The following is a 14263-nucleotide window of genomic DNA, read 5'->3' on the forward strand; positions in this document are numbered from 1 at the left end:
TATGGAAGATGTCTTTTCAGACTTTACTAAAAGTTGTCTTAAAGACATCTTTTTGTAAAGTCCGAAAAGACATCTTTCGAAAGACGTCTTTTGGATGTCGTTTAGACATGCGTGTTGACTGGGAACCTACAATTTTTGAGTTTAATTTACACTTCAGAGCATATTTGAACGCGCGTATTCAACGTTTCCGATTTTGACACATTCGTGCTTTGTTGACCATACCTTACTAGAGGTACTCTACCCGAAACTATCGCTATCCCTTTTTTTTTTGTATAAATAATTGAAATACAAAATACTAGCAATCTTATAAGGGAACTTCGCAAAGTGTCAAATTCTGATTTTAATGAAACAATTGGTACACTTTGAGGTCACATAAATAAGTGAATTTAGAAATTATCAATTGGTGCCAGGGTTGAGTATGTAGTGACTAGTTAAAAAGATAAAAGTTAAGTTAAAAAGTTAAAAAGTTAAATAATTTTAACTTAACTTAGTTACATGTTAGGCTCTTAACTTTTAACTTAATTTAGTTATATTTAATCGGTATAACTATTAACTTTTGATCTAACTTTCTTGAAGTGACATTTTTAGTGCTTCTTGTAAACCCAAAATAAAATACATGTCTAAGTTAGTGTCTTCAAACTCAAATTTGAGAACACACAGCAAGGCAATTGTAATAATAATAAATATAGTCTGACCGCGGGAAGGAATCACTGTTCGCGGACCTTCTGTGCATTAAATCACGTTGGAAGAAGTCCTTCGAAATCGGTCCTCTTTCCGTGGCTCGACAGAAATAAGTATAACAATTACATACTTTATTTAGAAACTTTATTTAGAAACTCTAAAATTATAAAATGAAAAAATTTAACTTTAACTTTTCAATTACTTTTTTTTTATTAACTTAACTTTTAACTCAATAATTTTATTATGGACTAACTTGTATCTTAATTAAGTTAAATTTTTAGACTGTTAACTTTAACTTTACTTAGTTAAAAAAATATATTAATTTACCCAATCTTGCATAATGAAAATGACCCCCGCTCTCTGTGTATATATATTTAATATTACTTTATACAAATAGTAGGTATAATAATATTCTTGCACGATTTTTCACATTAATTGTTTTTATGCTAATTGCTGCGTTTCCATTCTTTTTCAATTTAATCAAGACAATAATTTAAAAGATCGATTTAAAAAAAGATTTAATCTTAATTCCGTTGGACCAGTCGCGAATAAAAGAGACAACTCAAGAAATTTAATAATATTCAACATCTATAAATTAAAACTGGAAAGAAATAACATGTTATTTTCGAGATATAACGATGAGATTTGTTTAAAAATTTTAATTCTTCCCATCTGTAAATCTTCTACGAGTATTATTTTAATTATTTTCGTCAATAAATGGAGAGTAATTTTTTATTTAGTTTTATAAATGTTACGTTTCTATAATTCAAACGAATTTCAAAATTTTAATAAAATTTTTATTAGACGCGTTTTATTATCAAAATATTTAATGCTAAGATTTAGAAGAAAATAAAAAGCAACCTAAAAAGTTTCTTGAATTTTCAATAAAAAAATTCTTATTCTCACAAATTTCTTATTTATCTTTCTCAACGGAATCGGTAGTGTTTTCATAAATGACGTAAACGAAAGTAAACTCCATATAAAAGTCATGAAATTATGAACACACCTTGGCACGTCATGATGAACTCAAAGGGACGTAAATTGTTACGCGTAATGAATGCACTCGCTATTCTCTGCTTCCCGTGCGAGAGATTATTTGTTAGAATTAATGACAGCTAGTTCACTATAGTCATTTCGCCCCTTTTTCTCCCGTTCTTTTCCCCCATGGTCCATAAATTCCAAGCAACATGCTCCTCGCGGTCGAGTCGCATCGCGAATTTTTCTAGTCACTAAAACTACCGTTAATTATCGTTATTCATTGCCCGGGTATTGCACCTCCTCCCGTGTTTCCCCCCAACAGGTGGTCTACTCTCCGACCGATCGAACGCCGATCGTGACATTTGTACGCCGATCGACGATCCACTTCGTTCGTGACGCGGAGGCTCAATCATCATCCGTCCGTGATCCCCGTCGGTTCTTGGCATCGCGGTCGCGTCGGCTCCTTCAGTCTCTTTCCTTCTCTCTTTTCCTTCTGTCAATCTTTCTGCGCTCGGTGCGTGTGCCTCTCGCTTTCGCACTGGATCACCTTGGTCCACGGGCCAGCGCGCCACCCTCCCCCCCTCCCCCCACCTCCCCCCGGCCCTCTCCTCCTTTTGCCCTAACTACTGCCTACACGATCGAATCTCGCATAAAACTGACGGTAAATGCAACCGCGGGACCGAAACCTCTGCAACGGGATAGAAACTCGAGTTATACAGATATCGTGCAGTGCACAAATTCTCCAAGAACATCGTATTTCTCGCGCAGTTACACTGAGAGAAAAATATTTTGTATTTGTGACTATAATTGGCATGGTAAAAAAAATTATGGTCCGAAGCACTATTTTTATAGTTATTATTATAATGTTAGTATATAATCTTATATAGTCCTATCAAATATGAAAAAAATTTTACTATAAATTATAATAATTTCAAAGATTAATACAGTAAAATATCAAGATATATATGAGACAAATGAAATAAATATTTTCATGTAGTAAATGCAACTGCAATTACAGTAAGTCTAATTTTTTTTTTAACATTTGCTATTTATATTGTAATAATAACGAAAAAATAATAATATCCACACAATCATAATGTATAACCATAATGCATTGTTGAAGCAGCTATAATTTGCATGGTTAAATTAATTCTAATTTTATAGTTGTCCTCGAAATTCACTATAAATTATAGTTAAATTATAATTATTCCAACTATATATAGTATACAGTTATATATCTGTAATAATATCCAATCATAATGTATAACCATAATGCATTATTAAAGCAGCTATAATTCGCATGGTTAAATTAATTCTAATTTTATAGATGTCCTCGAAATTCACTATAAATTATAGTTAAATTATGATTATTCCAACTATATAGTTATATTTTTCTCTCGCAGTTAAAGAGAATAAAATAATATGCAATACATTTATATGTGCATAAAAGATTTCCTGTCATTTAGGTACAAATGTCTCTAGACAGATAAATGAATTTACTCTGAAAAAAATAAGTAAGAACACAAATATAATGGTATAGTTCAAAGTACACACGGCAATATGGAATATAATGTGTGTGAACTACACATAAAAAAGCTGTAGATTTAACGAGATAGTATTAATAGATAGGAATAACAAGAATATAATTTAATTCTAATTTTATAGTTGTCCTCAAAATTCACCATAAATTATAGTTAAATTATGGTTTTTCCAACTATATAGTTATATCTTTCTCTCGCAGTTACAGAGAATAAAATAATATGCAATACATTTATATATGTGCATGAAAGATTTCCTGTCATTTAGGTGCAAATGTCTCTAGACAGATAAATGAATTTACTCTGAAAAAAATAAGTGCAAGAACAAATGGTATAGTTCAAAGTACACACGGCAATACGGAATATAATGTGTGTGAACTACACATAAAAAAGCTGTAGATTTAATGAGATAGTATTAATAGATAGGAATAAAACAAGAATATAGGAAGGAAGACCGAGTTTTCCTTCGCGTTTCCTGTTTCATTATTTAAAGTCATTACTCTGACTAAAATATTTAATTAGTTGAATCAAACGCTAATAATAAGGCATCGCCATTTTATGAAATGAAATATTCTGAAGAAAGACAGAGAGAGATTATTGTTAAATATATAACTTAGCAAAAGTTTTCCTTTGATCAAGCTAATTGTCGAGTACGTCGCTATTTGAATTAAACGACGTATACGTGTTGAAGCGCGACGAGACGCGAGTGTGATATAAAGTGTGCGAAATTCGATCAAGATAAAGATTAGAGCTGTGCGAATAAAAATCGTGAAACGATGCAAGGAGTGCGAGTAATTAGGGAAAAGCTGGTATACAATTTACATCAAAATGAAATTATCGAACGAAGAAATTCGCATTTCTTCCGGAAACTTCGTTCTGCCTCTCGCGCTCGGCACGAGAGTTCATTTCCTTTTAATCTCTCGCACGGGAAGCAGAAAATAGCGAGTGTGCGCTCATTATGCGTTACAATTTATGTCCTTTTGACATATAGAGAGTTGCGATCACATGCCGAGATGTACGTGTCCATAATTTCGTTGCGATTCTTACATGGCGTTTACTTTCGTTTACGCCGTTTATGAAAACACTACCGATTCCGTTAACAAAGATAAGATAAATAATAAGAAGTTTATGAAAATAAGAAATTTTTTAGATTGCCACTAATTTCTACTTCTAACATCGTAACATTAAATACTTTGATAATAAAACGTCTATCGAAAATTTTATTAAAATAAATTTTGAAATTCACTTAAATTATAGAAACGTATAACATTTATAAAACTAAACCAAATTATTTTTTCCATTTATTGACGAAAATAATTAAAATAATACTCGTAGAAGATTTAAAGATGGGAAGAATTAAATTTTTTTGAATAAATTTCATCCTTGTATCTCGAAAGTAACATATTATTTGTTTCTAGCTTGGGTCGTTAATAACTCAATTAATTATCTCCCTGATTAATCGCTTTCATTGTCTCTGAATTTTCAATTAATTAATCGCACCCGCAATTAGGGCTTCCATGAAATTTTCATCGATGAAGGATCGGCTGGAAATTCATCGGGGAATCTATAATCGGGGAGAAAGTGCGCGACTTCCGACGCGCTTCGTGCGCACTCCATGTTGCAGCTCGCGGTGCGGCACAACGCGGAGGAGCAGGCGGTTAAAAGAACGAGCAACGCTCCCACGAGCCGTGGCCGCGGCTCGCAGCTCTTCGTCTCTCGGCGTCATTGACCATCGTGATCCCTGTTTAGTCACTCCCGGCCTATGGCTGTCGCTCACTTCGGGGCTCCTTCCTCCTTTTCCTCGTCCTCGTGCCATTCGTTCGCGCCCTCTCCCTCGTTCTGTTTCTTTCTCTTTCTCGTTCACGCAAGTTCGCTTCGACGCGACTAGCGCGTGAGACCTCGATAAATGTCACTTTCGCAAAATTCGAACGCCATTCGATTCCCAGAGCAGGAGATTTATTTCGGAAATTATTTTTAGCAAGACTTTTACGACCGATTGTTAAACAAGCGTCGAGCTTTCTTTAAGAATTTAAAGAATTTAACTATACTAATATATTAGTATATACTATACTAATACTATACTAAGAGTGACTATACTAATACTATACTAATTGTAAGAAAATATATATTAGTATATACTATACTTATACTATACTAATTGTAAGAAAATATATATTAGTATATACTATACTTATACTATACTAATTGTAAGAAAATATATATTAGTATATACTATACTTATACTATACTAATTGTAAGAAAATATATATTAGTATATACTATACAAATACTTACTAAAAGTAACTAACATATTAGTATAGTTACTTTTAGTATATACTAATATATATTTTCTAACATGTTAGTATAGTTACTTTTAGTAAGTATAGTTTAGTTTAGTATATAATATACTAATATAGATTTTCTTACAATTAGTATAATATATACTATAGTATTAATATAGTTATATACTATACTAATACTAACTTACAATTAGTATAGTATATACTGTACTGTACTGTACTAATTGTAAAAAAAAATATATACGCAATAGTTCTGTCCTATTATATATAATAATAGAACATTATATATAGTATACATATTGCGTATACATATTTTAGGATAAAGTATGCTAATAATTTTGCAACATTCTGTTGTCAAAATTCAGATCTTTCTCGTTACAAATGTAAAACACTATTATATTCATTATTCAACGTCACATATGTGTATAAAGAACATTTTTAATGATTTGAGTTGACGATTGTGTCTCAATCGGAGGATCGAATCGGAGGAAATGGAGAAGGGAATTCCGTTTCTCTCGGCGAGCCACGTATTTTTAGGCGAACACTCTTCACCGAAGTAGAAAGGGCCGTGCCGAGTCCGCCGGAAAAACAAAACGATTTCGCCGGCCGCTGCCAGCGAACGTTTCAGCTGTCTCCCGTTCGCTTGTATTTCACAGACCGAAGATTTAAGCCGTTCCAGTCGCGACCATTCCGTCTGAGCTGCATCAGCAGTTAACAGCGTCTTCGCAATTTTTGAGATCGTTGCGATCTCAAGCTATGTGACATTTCAATTTCCATTAAGATTTCAGTGTTTGATAAAATATGAAATAAGTCCATAATACGTACATAATATGAAAGTTAATTATATTCAGAAAAAAATTCATCAATTTTTATCGTACCGTTTTGAAGATATTTAATTCTAAATGTATAACATTTTGCATTACAAGTATATGCATTAACTTTATTTCGTAGGTATTTTTTGTTAATTTGAAACATTTGCATATAAGACAAAAATTTAAAAATTGTTATACTTGCAAAGTAAACATTTCAGTTCGTTTTGATAAAGTTTTATCTGAATTGATCGTATAATTTGAGAGAAATTTATATTCTTTAATAACGAAAAACAAGAATATTTAACAAATAGATAAGATATATATGTGCAACATCAAACAATATATATTTTGATGCAATAATAAAAATACGACAAATTTATGATAAAAAATATTAATTTATACATTTTTTATTTAGATTATATTTTATTCATCATTTTTTAAGATATAATAGTAAATAAATGTCATATTCATATTTCATTTCCTGCTATTGATATTTAAGTCAAATGAGAGTCTTATAACTTTTATTTTGTCGTTTCAAAAATATTTACTAACATATAAAATTAATAATTATGTATAACTGACATTAGTGAAATATCAATTGTTGATAATGTTTTAATATTATTATTTTAATCATTTTACACAATTTTAAGAGTAAACTGTTTATTGACTAGAAAGTAGCACTGAAACGTTAAAGTTCGACAATAGATTACGAAACGGTAAACTAGAGACGCTCAATTCCCGGGAAAAAAAGTTCCGTATATAATTATATATAATTATATACAAAATACGTTCATATGTTTCTTTCTTTTGTAAAATTACTCTTTAATACAAAATTGATAATAATAAGAAGGAAACACAAAAAATAATTAAAAGAATAATTTTTACATTGGTTTTTTTTACAAAAAATCAATTTGAAGAAATGAGAAAAATTGTTCATATATAATTATATATGTATATTTTTAATCATTTATATATGATTATGTATGAGCAATTTTTCTCGTTTCTTCAAATATTGTTTTTTCTAAAAAAAAAAATTGTTAAAATTATTCTTTTAATTATTTTTGATGTTTCCTTCCTATCAATTATCAATTTTATTATCAATCAATTTTGTATTAAAGAATAATTATTATCAATTTTATATTAAAGAATAATTATTATCAATTTTGTATTAAAGAATAATTTTACAAAGGAAAGAAACATATATGGACATATTTTGCATATAATTATATATAATTATATATGGAACTTTTTTCCCCGGGTTGTTATATAATTCTACACCAAGTAATATAGTTTTAAATGTAATAATTTTTACATATTTATATGTATATATTTTCAGTGATAGGTACACATGTAAGCATTATGTTCCTATAATCAGAAAGCGAATCATGAAAATTGCGGTCTTGACTCATCATCAACGTATTGATCGAGTTTCGGGTGACAAAGAGATCGTTTGCACCGTACAGTTACAGTCTTCGGGGACTGATTAATTTCGTCTATGGCATTAAACGCACCCCCATGGGCGCATCCTCTCCCCATCACCCCATACAAAATAAGACCATGACTCACTCTCATTTCGATCGCGCCAATATCCGGCCGGCAATGCCGGAAGGGAAGCCACATTTGCGATCGCGTATAGCAAACGATATTGCTTCGCATTTTCGCAATTGCGAAATATTCAGGAAAAACTCGTTTGCATCAAGGCCGCAAAAGTGACGAGTAGTTACTTTAATAGAGACTTGACGGAGAGACAAAGACGAGGAGTAAGAATAATTATTGCAGGATTACTTCGCAAATCGATTTGTTAAGATATTCTCCAGTTTCTAATTTCTCCTCTAAATTTCTTCTCTGCCAATTTCAACTTTTGTCGAAATATTATCACATATTCGATGTACAATTAAATTGCATGTTTAAGACCCTGTCTTCGAGAAGAGATTCAGACTTGCCTCTCTCTTTATCGTCGTTTCTCCCCTTCACGTTTCAGAATACGGTGTTCTTTGTTTCCGGCAGTACCGATTCCGTGCGTGAAAAAAAAAGGAGAGCAGAAAGGAGGTAGAAGGACGAGCGTAGGCGCGTAGGAAGACAATGGATCCTCCGAGACGTCGGAGACGGGCGCTTCGCTATTCAAGGCTTGGCCTCGCGAACGCGACGTGACGGAAAACGCAAGGATAAGACGTTAGAGATTCTGCGTGCTCCGCGAAAAGAATTTTTTCCAATGACGAAACGATGAGAGGCATTACATACATATCGTACAACTCATTGATTGAGTGAAGAAGATATAAAAATCACGTGGCCGAGATGCGGTTCCGAGAAAATTGTGCAAGCACGCGTCATTTATTAATGGACTATGGCGTCACTTATTAATGGAATATCGATTTAAATCGTATCTCTCTCTGAATCTTTCGAAACTACTTTACAAGATTTCATCGTAGAAGCACTTACAAAGGAACCTCGCGAACTGTTAAATTCTGATTTTAATGAAACTTGGTACACTTTTAGGTTACATATATAAATAGATGAATTTAGAAAATATCAGTTGGTGCTAAAAAACGATATAAAGGGGTGAAACCTTATCCCTTATATGTGTAAATCAATTTTCAGTATTTTTCGTTACACATCTCGAAAACTATTCAAGATATCGAAAAATGTTTTATGCAAAAGTTTTACAGTAAAATTATCTCTATTCATTTGCGTCAATAATATTTTTCTAAATAATTATTTTATAAAAAAAATTTCAAAAATAATTATTTAAAAAAAATATTATTAACGCAAATGAATAGAGATAATTTTACTGTAAAATTTTTGTATGAAACATTTTTCGATATCTCGAATAATTTTCGGGATATATATAACGACAAAAAAAATTAATTTACATATAAAAGGGGTGATTTCATCCCTTTTAAACCGTTTTTTAGCACCAACTGATAATTTCTAAATACATCTATTTATGTGACCTCAAAGTGTACCAAGTTTCGTTAAAATCAGAATTTAACACTTTCCCTTGATAGATCCCTTGTTAGAATTAAAGGCATGAATATTGTTCCTAATTTGATAATGCATTATGGGAATTTGTATGCAATACCTTAATGTCTTGCACACAGAAAAAAAGATCACTTTAGATTTAGTATTCCTATATTTATTTGACTAATATTTTTGTTTCATTAAAACAACATATGCTTATAAGAAATATTATTTGTTTTAATAAAAATGTTTCGTTCAAAAAACTTCTATTACTTGACGGAAATAATACTATTAGTTGAAGTAATATCTTTCAACCAAATCACATGTATTATTTGATTACAATAAATACGAACAATAAAACAAATAATTTATTTATATGAAAATAGCAAAATATTTTAATATGCGTTGTTCTATGCAATTTATTTAAGACGAAGATATACATTGTTTCAAATTCAAACAATCGTATTTATTGATTCAAACATTGACTTGTTGGACCATTCCAAATAACGAATTTGTTTGAACACAATAAAATTAATTAAATCCAAAGAAATCGCGCGTTTTCTCTGTGCATGTAAATGTACATATTTTTAATAAGATTTTACGAGATAAGTACTTTATTCATATACTGAAATATGCTGCAATGATGTTTTTTTTTTCTAATCCGACGTATGTTATTAAATAGAATTTATATCCGTAAAAATGTGAAGTAATATAAAGTGACATAATTGCATATCTTTTAAGAAAAAAAATAGTTAAATTAGCGTGGGCACACGTATGAAACTATATCGTAATCATCGAGCGGCGTATTTCCTCAATTTCATTCAGGAACACGTTTATAAATACATCGCACGCGTGTATACCGATCGATTCAAACGTTGCGCGACGAAGGGTCGAGGATGCGACGCAAATAAAATGTCGCATTTTTTTTTCCTCTTTTATACTGCACGAACGACCCTGTGTAAGGTCTCTCCGGGGTGAGTTTCTTGAAGGTCAAGGAGGCTACCGAACGATCGATCGTTGTTGCGGATGGACAAAGGCGAGGTATCTCAATAAATTAACGGTATAGGAATAATGCTAGCTAATAATAATACGCGGCTGAATTTTATCTCTGCAACCGCGCAACCTTTCGCGAAAGGGCATTCATTATTGCGGGGTCGATGAATCTAGCTGCAACTCGCTGGTGACACTCGATAAAAATGATTGCCCGCGTCGCAGTTTGTTTTTCTAAAGCGCCTGCACGTGCTTCAGATACTTGAAGAAAATAAAAATAATCTCGCTCATCCGAAGCAACTTTCTGAAGCAAACGCATTCGAGAATGTCAGAGAATGAATTTCGTTGCAATTAATTGCGTTTGCGATTAATGTACGCGTAAATCAAATTATTAATTTAATGTTATCTACATTCAGGGCTGGGCATATTTCAAATGTATTTGAAATACAATTTGTATTTTGCATTTCAGCGGAGCACATAAAAGTATTTTGTATTTTGTATTTTAAAAAAGTTATTCAATGTATTTTGTATTTCAAATACAATTTCAATTTATTTTGTATTTGAAATACCAAAGACATTACTGATAAAAATTCTTGACAACAATTAATAGTAACTTAAATTTTTCTCATATGCGACAATTAGCGACACTAATTATTTTCGTCAAGTTTCAAGCAATATCAAGTAATCAGAGTAAAATTTCATAATCTCACATTAGTAAATAGATTTTTCGTGCGGTTAATACAGAACAATAGGACTGTTAAAGAATGTAAGAGTAAAACAACTTTTCTTTCTCTCTCTAAAAGTGCAGAGGGGACTGTTGGAGGGGGGAGTTTAACATTATATATTATTGTAATTGAACGGTTAAATTAAAAAGTATTTCAAATCGAAAGATTGAAGTATTTTATATTTTGTAATTCAAATACTAAAATTTCCAGTATTTTGTATTTTGTATTTTAAATACTTTAATGATGTATTTTTCCCAGCCCTGTCTACATTATGCATATGTGTAGTTCAGTTACGATAAGCTACAATAAAAAAATGTTTGGTAACTAATAAATTGCTGTTAAAATGATTAGTTGACATTAAATTTCTAATCATTAAAATTTTTCAATTGATACACGAAAAGAACGATTTTGTTGAAAGATCTGAAAATTTTGCTAAATACAGATCTGAAAATAATTTTTTATTGAATCATCAAAATAATTTGTTGGAATGTTGAAGATTGATAAGCATTGCTATAAAATGTTTTGATATTCTATAGCAATCATTTTGACTTTCGCACAAAATTATTTTGATTATTGAACAAAAATTATTTTCAGATCTAGTTTCAGCAAAATTGTTCTTTCCGTATAATATTTGATTAATTATTTCTAAAATATTAGCTTCCAATTGATAATATTAAATTACATTCATTATCCCCAATTAAAGTTGTGTTACCGTCTAATTGTGCTAAACACAAATTGAATTAAACGTGATTAACGTTGATCTTTCGGTGCAGAAAAGCAACTATTCCAGTAACCTTTTTTGGCCCTCTCCGAGCAAATCAATGTGCAACGGGCAACAATGAGGGTCCGCATCGAGATCGGTCAAGCATGTACTTTTTTTTTAGGTCAAAGGTCACACGCGAGTGAACCTAACGGCGACAGTCGGGAGTTCCACGCCGCATTCTTATAACCATTAAAGGTCTCTCAAAAATTTGCTATTTTATAAAAGAAGGAAGTGTTGATAAAATCGTAAATTAAAAAAAAAGGCAATCGACGTACAACATAATATATGGAGTGTGATTTAGTTTTGAGGGTTTTGCAAAATAACGGCACTAATATCAGTTTTGTCGAAGATAACACGCAGCTATTTCAACCACACTTATATATTATTTCTTAATGCTTTAATATTAGGTACTTCATGCAACGGAGAGAATTTTCTTTTAAAATTTACCCTGAAAATCATGTTAATCATGGGACAACATAGTATTTCGACAAATTTTACATGATTTTCTCTGTTTTTTTTTTACTGTGCGCTACAACAAATTTATTGTAGTATATTTAAAAAAATAATAAAAATCACATAAAATTCGATGAAATACTATGTTGTCCCACAATTAACATGATTTTCAGGGTAAATTTTATAATAAAATTCTCTCTGTGTGATATTTAGTCACTTACTAACAATAGACGCAGTAAACATTGTGTTTATACCATCTTAAAAATGGAGCTTTTTAAACAGCATTTTCGACCTCATGTTGCATTATCAGTGAAGTAACCTGGTAAAAAATGTTTTATATAAGAACATATATAAATATATATAAACATATATAAAATATATAATTATATATAATTATATGCAAAATATAGCCATATATATCCATAAATGTTTCTTTCTTTTGTAAAATTATTTATTAATACAAAAAAATGATAATAATAAGAAGGAAACATAAAAAATAATTAAAAGGATAATTTTTACATTTTTTTTTACAAAAAAATCAAATTTGAAGAAATAAGAAAAATTGCTCATATATAACATATATAAATGATTAAAAATATACATATATAATTATATATGAACAATTTTTTTTCATTTCATAAAACTTGATTTTTTGTAAAAAAAATCAATGCAAAAATTATTCTTTTAATTATTTTTTAAGTTTTCTTTTTATTATTATCATTTTTCTTGTATCAAACAATAATTTTACAAAGAAAAGAAACATATATGGATATGTATGGACATATTTCGCATATTATTATGTATAATTATATATAATTATATATTTTTATATATGTTTATATATATTTATATATGTTCTTATATGAAAAATTTTTTATCGGAAAACACTATTGGATCTGAAATAAGTCTTACCGTGTCCCACGTATTCTCCAGACATTGCTCCATCTGATTATCACTTGTTCCGATCAATGCAACATGCTTTAGAGGATACGCACTTTCATAATTTCAAAAAAGTGCAAAAATTTAAGAAAATTGGATAGAATCCAAAAAAAAATCTATCTTTTTATCGTCGCGGAATCCGTTTCTTGTCAGAAAACAGTTATAGACACAACGAAGGGAAATATTTTGATTAATTGTAAGATCATTAAGATATTCGTACAATAAATCAGTTTTTGAGAAAAAAAACGCTCAAAACTAAATCACACTCCTGATACGATCAAATTTTACATTATATTATATTATTTGTCGATTCGATTGTCGGAACAAAAGTGGAATTCTCTGTAATTGTTCGTAATTGGATGCGGAATATGTATACGAAATTCAGTCTCGGGGGAATCGCGAGTTTCGATTTCGAACTGCAGCGATTCGCGATTCTTCAGGATGCGCGCGGAGAAAGGCCTCGCATTAGGGTCGCCTTCTGTAGAAACGGATATTAGAAAACGGCTCTATACAGCGCGAATCTTACAAACCTTCGTATGTATGTATATGATCGACGTCACGTCGGCCTCGCGCGGAGCGGCTGACAAATCGCGTGCATCGATAACGCGGCATATCCCGCAAGCACCATCAGCCTCGATTCGCTTCGTTCCAAGGATAGATAGGTATCCCCCGTGTGTGTCGAGAGACCTCGAGAGAGAGACAATCACCAACCGCGGTGCGACTGTCTCGCGGCTGTTCTAGGCGAGAGTGCTCCGATTTTTTTGCGAACCTACGCCCACCTACGCGCGAGCCACGCGCTTTCGCTTAAAATTTAACGCCCACGTAAAGATGAAAATAGGCAAATCGGGGATTGACATTAAAATTTCGACACGTTTACATTTGGCGAGAGTAATCAATAGATTATACGGTTACATTACGAGAGATTCGAAAGCCTCAAAGCCGCATTACCAAATTGCGTAATTTTTATAATTTTGAATAAAATTCGTACACGGAAAGAACGATTTTGTTGAAAGGTCCAAAAATTTTGCTAAATACAGATCTGAAGATAATTTTTGTTCAATAATCAAAATAATTTGTTGGAAAGTTAAAAATGATAGGCGTTGCTATAAAACAGTTTGATATTCTA

The 14263-nt window shown here is 31.2% G+C and overlaps 2 protein-coding genes across 2 annotated transcripts in view; both read right to left on the reverse strand.

The window, feature by feature from the left end:
- LOC105448107 overlaps positions 1 to 14263 on the reverse strand; it is a 68574-nt gene that overhangs the window by 49961 nt on the left and 4350 nt on the right. The window lies entirely within an intron of this gene.
- Positions 6124 to 14263, reverse strand: part of LOC105448105 — a 28135-nt gene continuing 19995 nt past the window's right edge. The window contains exon 5 of the mRNA XM_011686468.1: positions 6124 to 6251. The gene's annotated coding sequence lies outside the window, so the exon portion shown is untranslated. The remainder of the gene's footprint in view (positions 6252 to 14263) is intronic.

Source organism: Wasmannia auropunctata, unplaced genomic scaffold (assembly GCF_000956235.1).
Source record: "Wasmannia auropunctata unplaced genomic scaffold, wasmannia.A_1.0 LD336088.1, whole genome shotgun sequence".
NCBI lineage: Eukaryota > Metazoa > Arthropoda > Insecta > Hymenoptera > Formicidae > Wasmannia > Wasmannia auropunctata.